The sequence below is a fragment of the Periplaneta americana genome, chromosome 17 (genome assembly GCF_040183065.1).
Source record: "Periplaneta americana isolate PAMFEO1 chromosome 17, P.americana_PAMFEO1_priV1, whole genome shotgun sequence".
In the NCBI taxonomy this organism is placed as follows: domain Eukaryota; kingdom Metazoa; phylum Arthropoda; class Insecta; order Blattodea; family Blattidae; genus Periplaneta; species Periplaneta americana.
Window position 1 is genome coordinate 93,797,452 of NC_091133.1, and position 11,556 is coordinate 93,809,007.

General features: G+C 35.8%; 1 long non-coding RNA gene and 1 other non-coding gene across 2 annotated transcripts; one reads left to right on the top strand and one right to left on the bottom strand.

Moving 5' to 3' along the window:
- Positions 1-897: 897 nt before the first annotated feature.
- Positions 898-10,753, bottom strand: LOC138692855 (uncharacterized). Its single transcript, XR_011330150.1, has 3 exons — positions 10,635-10,753; positions 3,885-3,991; positions 898-1,286 (listed from the first exon to the last, which is right to left on the bottom strand). It is a non-coding gene; the product is annotated as an uncharacterized lncRNA (long non-coding RNA).
- TRNAS-GCU (transfer RNA serine (anticodon GCU)) lies at positions 3,676-3,749 on the top strand. Its single transcript has one exon. It is a non-coding gene; the product is annotated as a tRNA-Ser (tRNA).
- Positions 10,754-11,556: the final 803 nt, after the last annotated feature.

The following is an 11,556-nucleotide window of genomic DNA, read 5'->3' on the forward strand; positions in this document are numbered from 1 at the left end:
CATTACTACCTGGGACTGGTTTGTATAGAAGCTCTATGTACAAGGAAGTCCTGGCTAACTGCAAGTGACGAGAAACAAAGTTTATTTTGTTTCTAGTGTCTATTGTTTGGCAGTGGCCAGCATGAAATTTTCAGCAGGGGAAGCTAACTCAAGTTATCTTTCAGTTCGAGGAAACGTATTGCAAAAATCTGTGGTCTTAAGTCAATTTTTTGTGAAAATTAGATTTTTATATATTCTGAAAGCGGAAACAATTCTCTACAATCTGGTAAAATGGCTAAAGTTAAATAAGACTCCTGACTGGATTTATAGTGCATTACCAAATGTCCTAAGTACTTTTTGAATCGAGCACACACAGAATAAAGGGCTTAAGAATATTTAATACTTTATTCCTTACAAACCATCTCATGTTTACTTTTCATGCTTCCCTACGAAAAAGGTCTAACTTGTATTTTAGCCATTTTATCACATAGTGATGCCCTTTCCTTTTAAAACTTTAAGCACCAGGGTAAACAGTCCTATAATTGCTTAAGACCCATTTTGCATTCCTAATAATTTACATTTCTCATTTATTTTGACATGAAAAAGGTCTTGTGTTTAATAGTCCGTTCTACTCAGTTTGGCTTCTAGCCTTAAAAGGGCTTAAGTGCGACTATTTTTGGAAATTATCAAGAAAATTGTTAAATGAGCAACATTACCTATTTTAGAAGAAATATAAACAAATAATATCCAGGAAAAACCTCTTAATTAAAAAAAAATTCTATAATTGGCACCAATTTCAATCTTTCTACTGCTCTCCTGAAAAGTATAAAATTTTTACTTAAGACCTTTTTCCTCCCGGTCACAGAAATATAGTCTTAAAATTAATAAATAGTCCACGTCAAGTCCGCAGTCCGAAAATTGATTGGAACATCATAATGAATATTAATTTAGAAATGAACACAAATGTCTTACATGATTAGTAGGTAATTTATTGTCACTATTTTAGATTTAAGTTAACATTCTGATTAAAATGTACATTTTAATGAAATCTAGTTAGTAGAAGTTACGAGGAATAGCAAGAGAAAATGTCATATTTTTTCGACTTTTCTTTCGGACGTACTATGTTGTCTGTGCATTGTCTGGTATCTTTTTGTAGAGATGTATAATTAAATATCATGATCTTCTCAACAGAGTTTTCAATTGCCGCCATTCTCTCTTGATGTTCCTGTGTTGCTGAGCTTGTGATCGTAGTTTCTTTTGGTTCTGTTAACGATTGATCTTCGGCATAGGGTAATATTTCAGAAGATCTGAAAATTCAAATTGAAACGAATTGTAATGTTTTTAATATATTAACTTACTAATGACATTTTATTGTGTTATTATATATTGTCTAGTTCCCACGACATATATGAAGAGTCCACTGCAAGAATGATGGATGTCACTTTCTTGTCGAAAATGAACCAAGACTGTCAGTGCATAGCTTGAGACATATAGAATGTACATAGAGAGTTATATGACATTAACACTGATAGTCGTTGTCCAGTAATGATCGGAAAATTACAGTTAAGCTTTGAGCGCTAAGCATTTCAAACTTTCAATTGCTTCTCCTGCAAAATGTATTCCAAGTGACATCCATCATTCTTGCAGTGGACTCTTCATATGTTTTGTTCACTGGTTTCTATGTTCATACACATGTCATGTTAACCTGAAGATGACCTAATAAGGTTTAAAACGTTCGTTCATTAAAACATAATCTATTTTAAATATGTAGTGGGTTATATCATAAACCTCACTTGTTATTGATAAATTATTAGACAGAACATATCTCGCGGTTTTGATTGCTTTTGTATCAAACTGACTTATCTGAAAATACAGTACAAGCAATACAATGAAATTATATCAAATAATACACAGCTAGAAAGTACAAGGGGTGATGAAGGAGAATTGTGCGTATGGAGTTAAAAAATTGTTTCAGTGATCCTATATATTGATGGCCCAGAACCAGACTGTTAAAAGTCCATTTTACTATTTTTTTTTTTTTTGTCGGGATAGCTATTTTAAGCTCCTAACATTGAAAACTTCCTGAAATAATTTGTAATAGCCTCATAGCAACCTTATGGAGAGGAATATTTGTAATTTTGTTCGATTCATATATGCAGAGAAGAACTGGAACACAATGAAACACAGATTTCTTTCTTATAAAAAGTTGGACTTAGAACAGTCTGGTTCTCAGCCATCGATATTTCGTCAAAGTGTGTTTTGAAATTATCTCAAGTCCATTTTACTATTTTTTTTTTCAGGATAGCTATTTTAAGCTCCTAACATTGAAAGCTTCATGAAATAATTTGGAATAGCCTCATAGCAACCTTATTGAGAGGAATATTTGTAATTTTGTTCGATTCGTATATACAGACAAGAATTGGAACACAATGAAACACAGATTTCTTTCTTATAAAAAGTTGGACTTAGAACAGTCTGTTCTCAGCCATCGGTATTTCGTCAAAGTGTGTTTTGCAATTATTATCTCAAAACTTAGTTTTGGTGACATCCCGTTTCCTTCGCACCCACGAATTAATTACGGTATTATAGAGAGGTTTGGAGGTAAATCCCGAAAAGACAAAGTACCATATATGATTATGTCTCGTGACCAGAATTTGTACGAAATGGTAATATAAAAATTGGAAATCCATCCTTTGAAGAGGTGGAAAAATTCAAATATCTTGGAGGAACGGTAACAAATATAAATGACACTCTGGAGGAAATTAAACGCAGAATAAATATGGGAAATGCCTGTTATTATTCGATTGAGAAGCTTTTATCATATGGTCTGCTCTCAAAAATGCTGAAAGTTAGAACTTATAAAACAGTTATATTACCGGTTGTTTCTGTATGGTTGTGAAACTTGGACTCTCACTTTAAGAGAGAAACTGAGGTTAAGGGTGTTCGAGAAAAGGTGCTTATCAAAATATTTGTGGCTAAGAGGGATGGAGGTATATAACGCAGAACTGCACGCATCATAATCTTCACCTGACATAATTAGGAACATTAAATCCAGAGTTTTGAGATGGGCAGGGCATGAAGCACGTATGAGCGGATCCAGAAATGCATATAGAATGTTAGTTGGGAGGCCAGAGGGAAAACGACCTTTGGGGTTGAACAAACGCTAGCATGGCGACTGCTATACTATCGAGGACGACTTTAAGGAGGAATGTCGAAGTTTTCTTACAAAGGTTTGGTTCTCCTTGCCATGATTAGGTTATTGTTCTATTATCATTGCTATCATCTCCTTATCTCTGGATAGTATCAACAGTTTAGAAATATACAAATCTGGCTTTCAGGTAGTAGCTCCCTGTAAAGCAGGTTTGAATAATTTCAAGGAAAAATTGTGACGGTGTTGTGTATAGTTCCTGGGGTAGCTCAGTCGGTAGAGCGTTCGCGCGCTAAGGGAAGGGTCCCGGGATCGATACCCGGCTCCGGAACAATTTTTCCTTGAAATTATTCAAACCTGCTTTACAGGAAGCTACTACCTGAAAGCCAGATTTGTATAATACATTCGTTACTGGAGGTACGTTAACAGAAAGCCACAAATTAAGTCACACAGTATTGTGTGCACTCATAGTTGAGTTCTGGCGTCTTGTCAGCTCATTTGAGTTGTGTGGATATAAAAAGAAAAATTGTGACGGTGTTGTGTATAGTTCCTGGGGTAGCTCAGTCGGTAGAGCGTTCGCGCGCTAAGCGAAGGGTCCCGGGATCGATACCCGGCTCCGGAACAGTTTAGAAATACATTCGAGACATGGCCTAATGTATTTTTCTATGATAGTGTTGATGAGCAATATTGACGAAGATTAAAAGAAAACCGACGTAAAGATTGTAACATAGTTCTAAAGATTATATTGGCTACTCACTGGGCGGTTATGCCATAATCTGAGGAGAGATGTTGCCTGTGATCGGATCCCCTCAAAATTCTCTCCACATCTTTTGCTTTCCGATTATTTTTACGCAATAGTTGAAACTGAAACATGTCAAATACTGTGCAAGAATCTAATAATACGAAGTAAATTGTGTACACAAGATAAAGATTACAAAATGTTAATTTGTAAGGACTGTTACAATCTCAGAAAAACCATAAGCCTAACTTACAGTATTTGTTAAAATGGTGGTCATGAAAGGATTCACGGCTGAACTAATTATTCACTTGTGTTGATGAAATAAAATTTAATTACATTTTAATCAGTATATGATGGTTCTGCCAGCAAAAATTTAATCGACAACTTACGGAGAGAAAGGCTGATTATTAAATTGACAGTAAAAGCGTGCAAAATTAAACAAGAATTAAGGATGCACTGGAAGGAATTGTGAACGGAGAAGAGTTCGGGGCAGAAGAAGATATCAGATGATGTACGGCATTAAGGCCTATGGATCATATGCGGAGAATAAGAGGAAGGTAGAAAATAAGAAAGATTGGAGAATGCTGGATTTGCAGTGAAAGACCTGCCATTTGGTAGAACACTATGTACACAGGGTGATTCAGAATTCCTATTACACCTTTCTAGGGATTGCAAACGAGACTTACAAGGGAACATTCTCTACCTGTGAACTGCGATTTCAATAAAAATTCAAACAATTGCTAAGTTTGAGTCAGTAAATAATCTGGTAATAGTCACTCACTTAGCTTCTCCCTCATTAAAGAAATACGAGTATAACGTGTTTAGTTACAAGTCTTATACGCCGCTTTTACACTCAACGCAGCATGCTATGAATTCGTTCGTTCTGTACGAACCAGTATGTGACCTTCAAATCATGTCTGAAACCCTATGTATTTGAGACGGGGTTCCAGTTGTATGTTAGTGTCTTCTGATGAATCATGTGGAAGTGGTGTTATGAAAAGAAGTGGTTGTATAGTATATAAGTTTTGAAGAATAAGAAAAGTGATAAGCCATTCAATTTAGTTTGAAAGCGTCTATAAGAATAATTATTATTATGTTTGTGCGCAGTCCTTATTCGGGTATTTGAGAGTATTTGCTTTTATTTTCACTATTTTAGTTTCTAAAATTGAGATTTATTAAGCCAGTTAATGCCATATACATTCTAAAGAATCTAGTCAATTCAAAATACAGTGAACTACAGGAAATTCCTATAGTAATGGCTAGGACATAAGTAACCTTCACCAACTCTAAACTTCATGTAAAAACTTGGCTGAAGAAAGTTTTTATTTCTTATGTACAGAAAGATACTTTACTACTTTTAGATTCCTGGAGTGGACAAACAGATATAAATATATTGTATTTACAAATGAGGAAATAATTCGCTTGCTGGATGGAAAACTATAGCCAAGTATAGAAATTATTCCACCCAAAACAACGCGGTTTATACAGCCATTAGGCGTAGGCCTATATATTTTTAGACAGTATAAGCTTGTGATTCGTAGAGTATAAGATTATTTCAGGCCCAAACTAATTACTCAGGAATCGGCAGAAAATTTACATGATAGAATCTTTATTCTAAAAATGCATTCTGTTGTGTATCATCAGTTCTGTTCACCCGAACTCCGAAACATGCTGGTATAGGCTTGGCAGAAATGTGGATATGTGATAGAAAAGAACATAAACGATTTCAGTAATGTTCTCCAAAAAATTCAGCGTACTGGAAATAGTATTTGTGAAACACCTGGATGTGAGGAATCAGCTGTTTGTATTGCAAAAGGACCCTGTCCAGACCATTTCGTAACAGAGCAACATTATCACAGAGGATAATGATTCAGGTATGAGTAGATAATAAAATTATACTATTGTATATGAGGTTGGTATGTTTGTTTATAACAAACAACGTTTATTTAAAATTGTAGTGATTATTTCGATACTGTTTATAGTAAGTAATAGGTTTTCGAGTGGCGCAGCGTTGCTAGGTAGGTGAGCAGTCAGTACAGTGGCAGTGTTAATTACGTGTAAGAGGGGCGTAAAAGACGTGTAATTAAACACGTTATGTTTCTTTAATGAGGGAAAAGCTAGGTGAGTGACTATTACCAGATTATTTACTGACTCAAACTTAGCAATTGTGAGAAGTTTTATTGAAACTGCAGTTCATAGGTAGAGAATGTTCCCTTGTTAGTAGATAAAGTTCTGATAAGCAACGCATGTCCGAAAACGTATCGTTTTGATGCTGCAATGATGACAAAATCAACATTTCAATTATCCCACTAATTCTTCCTCCGACTTTAAAGGAGTCTCATAACAAGACTCTTCATGTGGCCCCATACGAAAAAGTCAAGAGGAGTTAAATCCGGCGATCGTGGTGGCCAAGGAGTTGGTCCGTAAATTAACATCTCGGTTTTCTCGGCAAACGTGTATTCAACTATACTCCACACTGCACCTTCTTCAGCAACGACTGAATAGAAGTGACGTGAAGTTCGAAGCAGGACATCAGATTATAAACAGAAGACACGTGCCAACTGTTGACTGAAGACGTTGCCCTCCGTCAGTGTGGGTTTCCTACCATGAAGCCGATAGATTTGAAATTTAGTACTGTAGCACCGAAACGGTACGTTTCCGGAAATGGGTTGCTCATCAGAACTTTATCTACTAAGTCTCCTCTACGCCCATTAGAAAGATGTAATAGGAATTCTGAATCACACTGTATATATTAGGAGATGCTCTACTGAACATTTTGAGATAGGAAACTTGGGGTCTGCGAAGCCAGTTAAGGAGGTACTGCTCCATCGTACTGTATGTAATGTGATTAACTCGTTGACTGATAGCATGTTTTCTCATGTGACAGTATAAATTTGATAGATCTACCTTGTGAACGATAGGTCAACAAGCAAAACACGATGGACTGTCTAATGTAAATAACAAATATATGAAAATGTCAAATATAAATAATAAAGATACATATTATTGATGTACAGTAGTGGCAAAAAAACCGGACCGACCCTTGTAGGTGATTTCAGAGCCTTGTTCACCCAGAGCACGATAGACTGGTAACTAAGACTTTCGTAGTTAGAATCCTGCTTGGGAAGGAAACTCTTTTTTGTTCCTTATTCAAATTTATTCCCAATACCTTTCGATTGCAGGTAAAATTCATGTTCTGGGAATAATAAGTTAATTAAGTAGTAAAATATCGCTGCAATCGAAAAGTATTGGGAATAAATTTGAATAAGAAACAAAAAAAAGTTTCCTTCCCAGGCAGGATTCGAACCACGAAAGTCTTAGTTACCAGTCTATCATGCTCTGGAGTGAACAAGGCTCTGAAACCAGCTACAAGGGTCGGTCCGGTTTTTTTGCCACCACTGTACATAAGTAAATGTAAATAATAAATATAAATAATAAATGTAAACCTAAATAATATGGAAAACTGTAAGCGATAGTGGTAGACAAATTTAAGTTCACATCGTCTTAATATGAGTTCACGGACCCCAAGTTTCCTATTTCAAAATGTTCAGTAAAACATCTATTTCGTGTTTAATTTTTACACGCTTTTACTGAATCACCCGGAATTGAGCTGACGTTCACTATCAGAAATACTGATAGGTAATACAAATTGTCATTATTTTCATTAACTTCTAGTGTCTCTTACTTCTGCTTTAGGCTTTGTCATTGTCAGTTATGAACAGCAAAGAGATTGATCAGTATGGACATCACATGATCACTGTCATCTCATCACTATTACAGACAATAACGCTCGAAATCCAATTTTTTCATCAGTAATCAATATGAATTTTTTATAACTTTGTTCTTTCAATATGACCCACACACGGTAAATATTAACCTACTATCATTATTAAAATACTGTCAATAAAAATGATCGAAGTGAGGGAAAAAGCTATATTGACTTGTTTAGATCTGATGTAGATTGGACTTTTTCACTTCTGGTATCAACCAAGACGAAGTTCTTAAATTGAAAGTAACCAGAAAAAAAGTATAACGTGTCTTGTCTTCAGTTTTCTCGATTTTCTCTTCCACTGCTAGATGGCAGAACTCACCCTATATCCACGTTTTTCACTTGATCCATTTTCTGCTTATTTTCACTGGTGACATAAATATATTGTCATATGTTGTCATTTCATTTCTGTTCCGTTCATTTTCTTTCTGTTTCTTATATTCATGTAATTTATCTTTGGAACCTTCATGTGATATCCTTTCTTTGCTTTATACTCGTACTCCGAAGTTTCCTGCCTATTATCATCGGTGAATCAAAGAGATTTAGCTTTTTGTTAATGATGTCAACGAAAAACTATGCTTTCTTACTCGATTTTAAAGGATAAGGTAGAGTTAATCTCGTAATTTTCCTTTTTTATTCCGGTAATAGCAGAAGTGTATTTGTGGTGGATAAAGTCAAGGGGTTTCTTGGAGTTCTTCCGCTTCCTATATCATCACACATTCTCCACTTTAATATTAATTCATTCGTAGTTTTCTGCCAACCCAACATTCTTCAAAACATCAAAATTCAAAATGGAAAGAATCATTCAAAGATCCAAAACTAATTCCTGATCTACCTCGAAAATCTGCCGTGGCCATGTTTAGATTGATTCCTGGTCATGATTGCCTCAGTAAACACCTCCATCGTATTGGAGTACTGAATTCTCCTAAATGCATACTGTGCACCAGAGAAGAGGACATGGAGATGGAGCACCTGGCTAATTGTGAAACTCTTAGGACATTTGTGGACCTTCCATCAAAATATTGGGAAGCAAGAAGGATGATGACTTCATTGTTAAATCCAGAGCATTAGACACACACACACACACACACACACACACACACACACACGCACATACACTCTCTCTCTCTCACACACTCACTCACTCACTCTCTCTCCCACTCTCTCACTCTCTCTCACTCTCTCACTCTCACTCTCTCACTTTCACTCTCACTCTCTCACTCTCACTCTCTCTCTCACACTCACTCACTCTCATACACTCTCTCTCACTCTCTCTCTCTCTCTCTCTCTCTCTTTTTTCAATCTTTCCTATTTTCCGCGTTCCTCTTTGTCTCCTCATATGATCCATATATCTTAACGTCATCTATCATCTGATATCTTCTTCTGCCCCGAACTCTTTTCCTGTTCACCATTCCTTTCAGTGCATCATTCATTAGGAAGTTTCTTCTCAGATAGTGACCCAACCAATTCCTGTTTCTCTTTCCGATCAGTTTCAGCAATATTCTTTCTTCACCCACTCTTTCCAACACAGCTTCATTTCTTATTCTGTCTGTGCACTTCACACATTCAATTCTTATCCATATCCACATTTCAAATCCTTCTAGTCGCTTCTCTTCACGTCCTCGTAATGTCTATGTTTCTGCCCCATGCAATGACAAACGCTACACAGAGTACTTCACTAGTCTCTTCCTTAGTTCTTTTTCCAGATGTCTGCAAAAGATGCTCCTTCTTCTATTAAAAACTTCCTTTGCCATTGCTATTTTTCTTTTGATTTCTTAGTAGCAGCCCATGTTGCTGCTTACAGTACACATCAAGTATTTGAAGCTGTCCACTGTATTTTCCAAAATGACGCATCTGAATGTAGCATTATGACTGGCGTATACCTTTTCCGAAGCCTCCTTTGTACTGTACCATGTTACAAAATATCTGTACATGCATTAACTAATGTTTGTGTCATTATGACAGAATGTGTCACTGGTAGAGCATTGGTCTTATAAATATTGATAACACCTATAGTAATCGAAAATCAAGCATATGCTTGATATTTATATGGTTCCAGAGTTTTGATTCATCCTTATATTATTGGTAGACATATTAGTAACGTTTAAATAATATTTTTATGTTCGACCATGCCGAAATGTAGTAATTATACACCTGGTAGAAGCCCTTTAATGGACCTCATTAAAGTATACCTATTCATTGAAGTTCAGGTGTTCCACCAATCAGAAAATACCATTGTAGCAATATGAAAGCGCAAGTATCGATTATTCTCGGATATGCAATCGAAAGACAACTAGCGCGAGATTAAACAAAGTAAAAATGGCGGTCACTGGAGATAGCGTTAATTGTAAATAATATTCAAATAAATTCAATTTGTCATCTCGTTTTTCAATGTCTAATTCAACTTCAAGGTTATATCAAGATTAATGTTTATTTTACTCTCTAGATTATATCAAGGTCAATGTCGACATTTGTTTCTCGGAAAAAATCAATACTTTCGCGTCTTCGCACATCTCACAATTTATGAGGTATTGCACAAGGTCAGTTCCGCTCCTCAGTAAGATAAGAATAACATGAATACTTATGAATAATTTCAAGTTAGAAATGTGGTCGAGCATAAACAGTCGTATGAAACTTGACAATAATGGCAATTAAGACGCTCGTATGAAAATTATGAAACTCGCTTGCGCTCGTTTCATAAACATACTCGCGTCTTAATTACATCATTACTATTATGTAAACATTTTAATTGCTTTGTGGCATGACATTAATAATAATCGTACAAGTTTTCTTTGTTTCGTATAATGATACTCTACCCCTCCAGAGAAATAAAATCATAGAAATGTAACTTTAATTGAATAGCCATCGGTTGTACATTTTTAAATGCTCGTAAGGGGATTTGTCAAAGCTAGTGCTACACGAATAAAGCAATTTCAGAGTATTATGATGTGCTGTCGTGAATTACGATTAAAGGGAACTGGTAGTAATTCATTACTTACAGTTCTGTAACTTATTCCATGGTGGATACTTTTCTTTGAACGTGGCTGTTCTGAACACGTAACTTCACCTGCTTCCTCTACGATTTCATCATCTGGAGAAAATTTTGCTGGACCTGTGTAAGATTCTGAAATAGAATTGATGTGCCTTTAATGAGTAGCAGAATAGATCTGCTACAAGTGTATGTAGAAATGAGATTTCAACTTTTGATTATCCACACTTTCAAAATCATGATAAACGAAATTATTCACAGACTGTTTGTCGACCAAAACCTTCAGCAACAGGGACGGAAATTTGCAGACAAAGATCTTACTATCTAAAACCACAAAGTACTGCCAACCTCTTGACGGCTATTTCTTTCACCAGTATATATTTTTTGTACGACGACGCATGGAAGATGAGATACGTTATGATGAGAAGAATGTCGTCAACCTGCATGACAGAATCTTCATTTTCAAGTTGTATTCTCTAATATGCAATCATTTGAGTGCACCACATTACCTACCTATGCTTCGCTAAGCGTGGAAGGTGTCTGTATACGTATCACAGGGCACACCTCTTATGTTGGACATACATTTTGCTCTTTTCACACATGCAGCACTCCTGACTGATTCCAGTGCCATCATCTGCTTGTGGTGCGGGATTCAGCTTTGCTTGCAACATTACCTTTTCACACCACATTACCATGACGCGGAATGAGCTATATATGACATTTGCAACTGTATGATGTTGTACATAATCTTTCTCATGATATCACACAGGTAAATTGTGTTTATGGCTCTAAACTTGCAAATTTTTTGGAGACGAATCGTGTATTATTTCCTGCTCTTAATTTTGAATAGATTATTTAACGACGCTGCATTAATTGCAATATTATCGAACATTTATGGAATTGATGATAGCGAGATGACATTTTGACAAGAG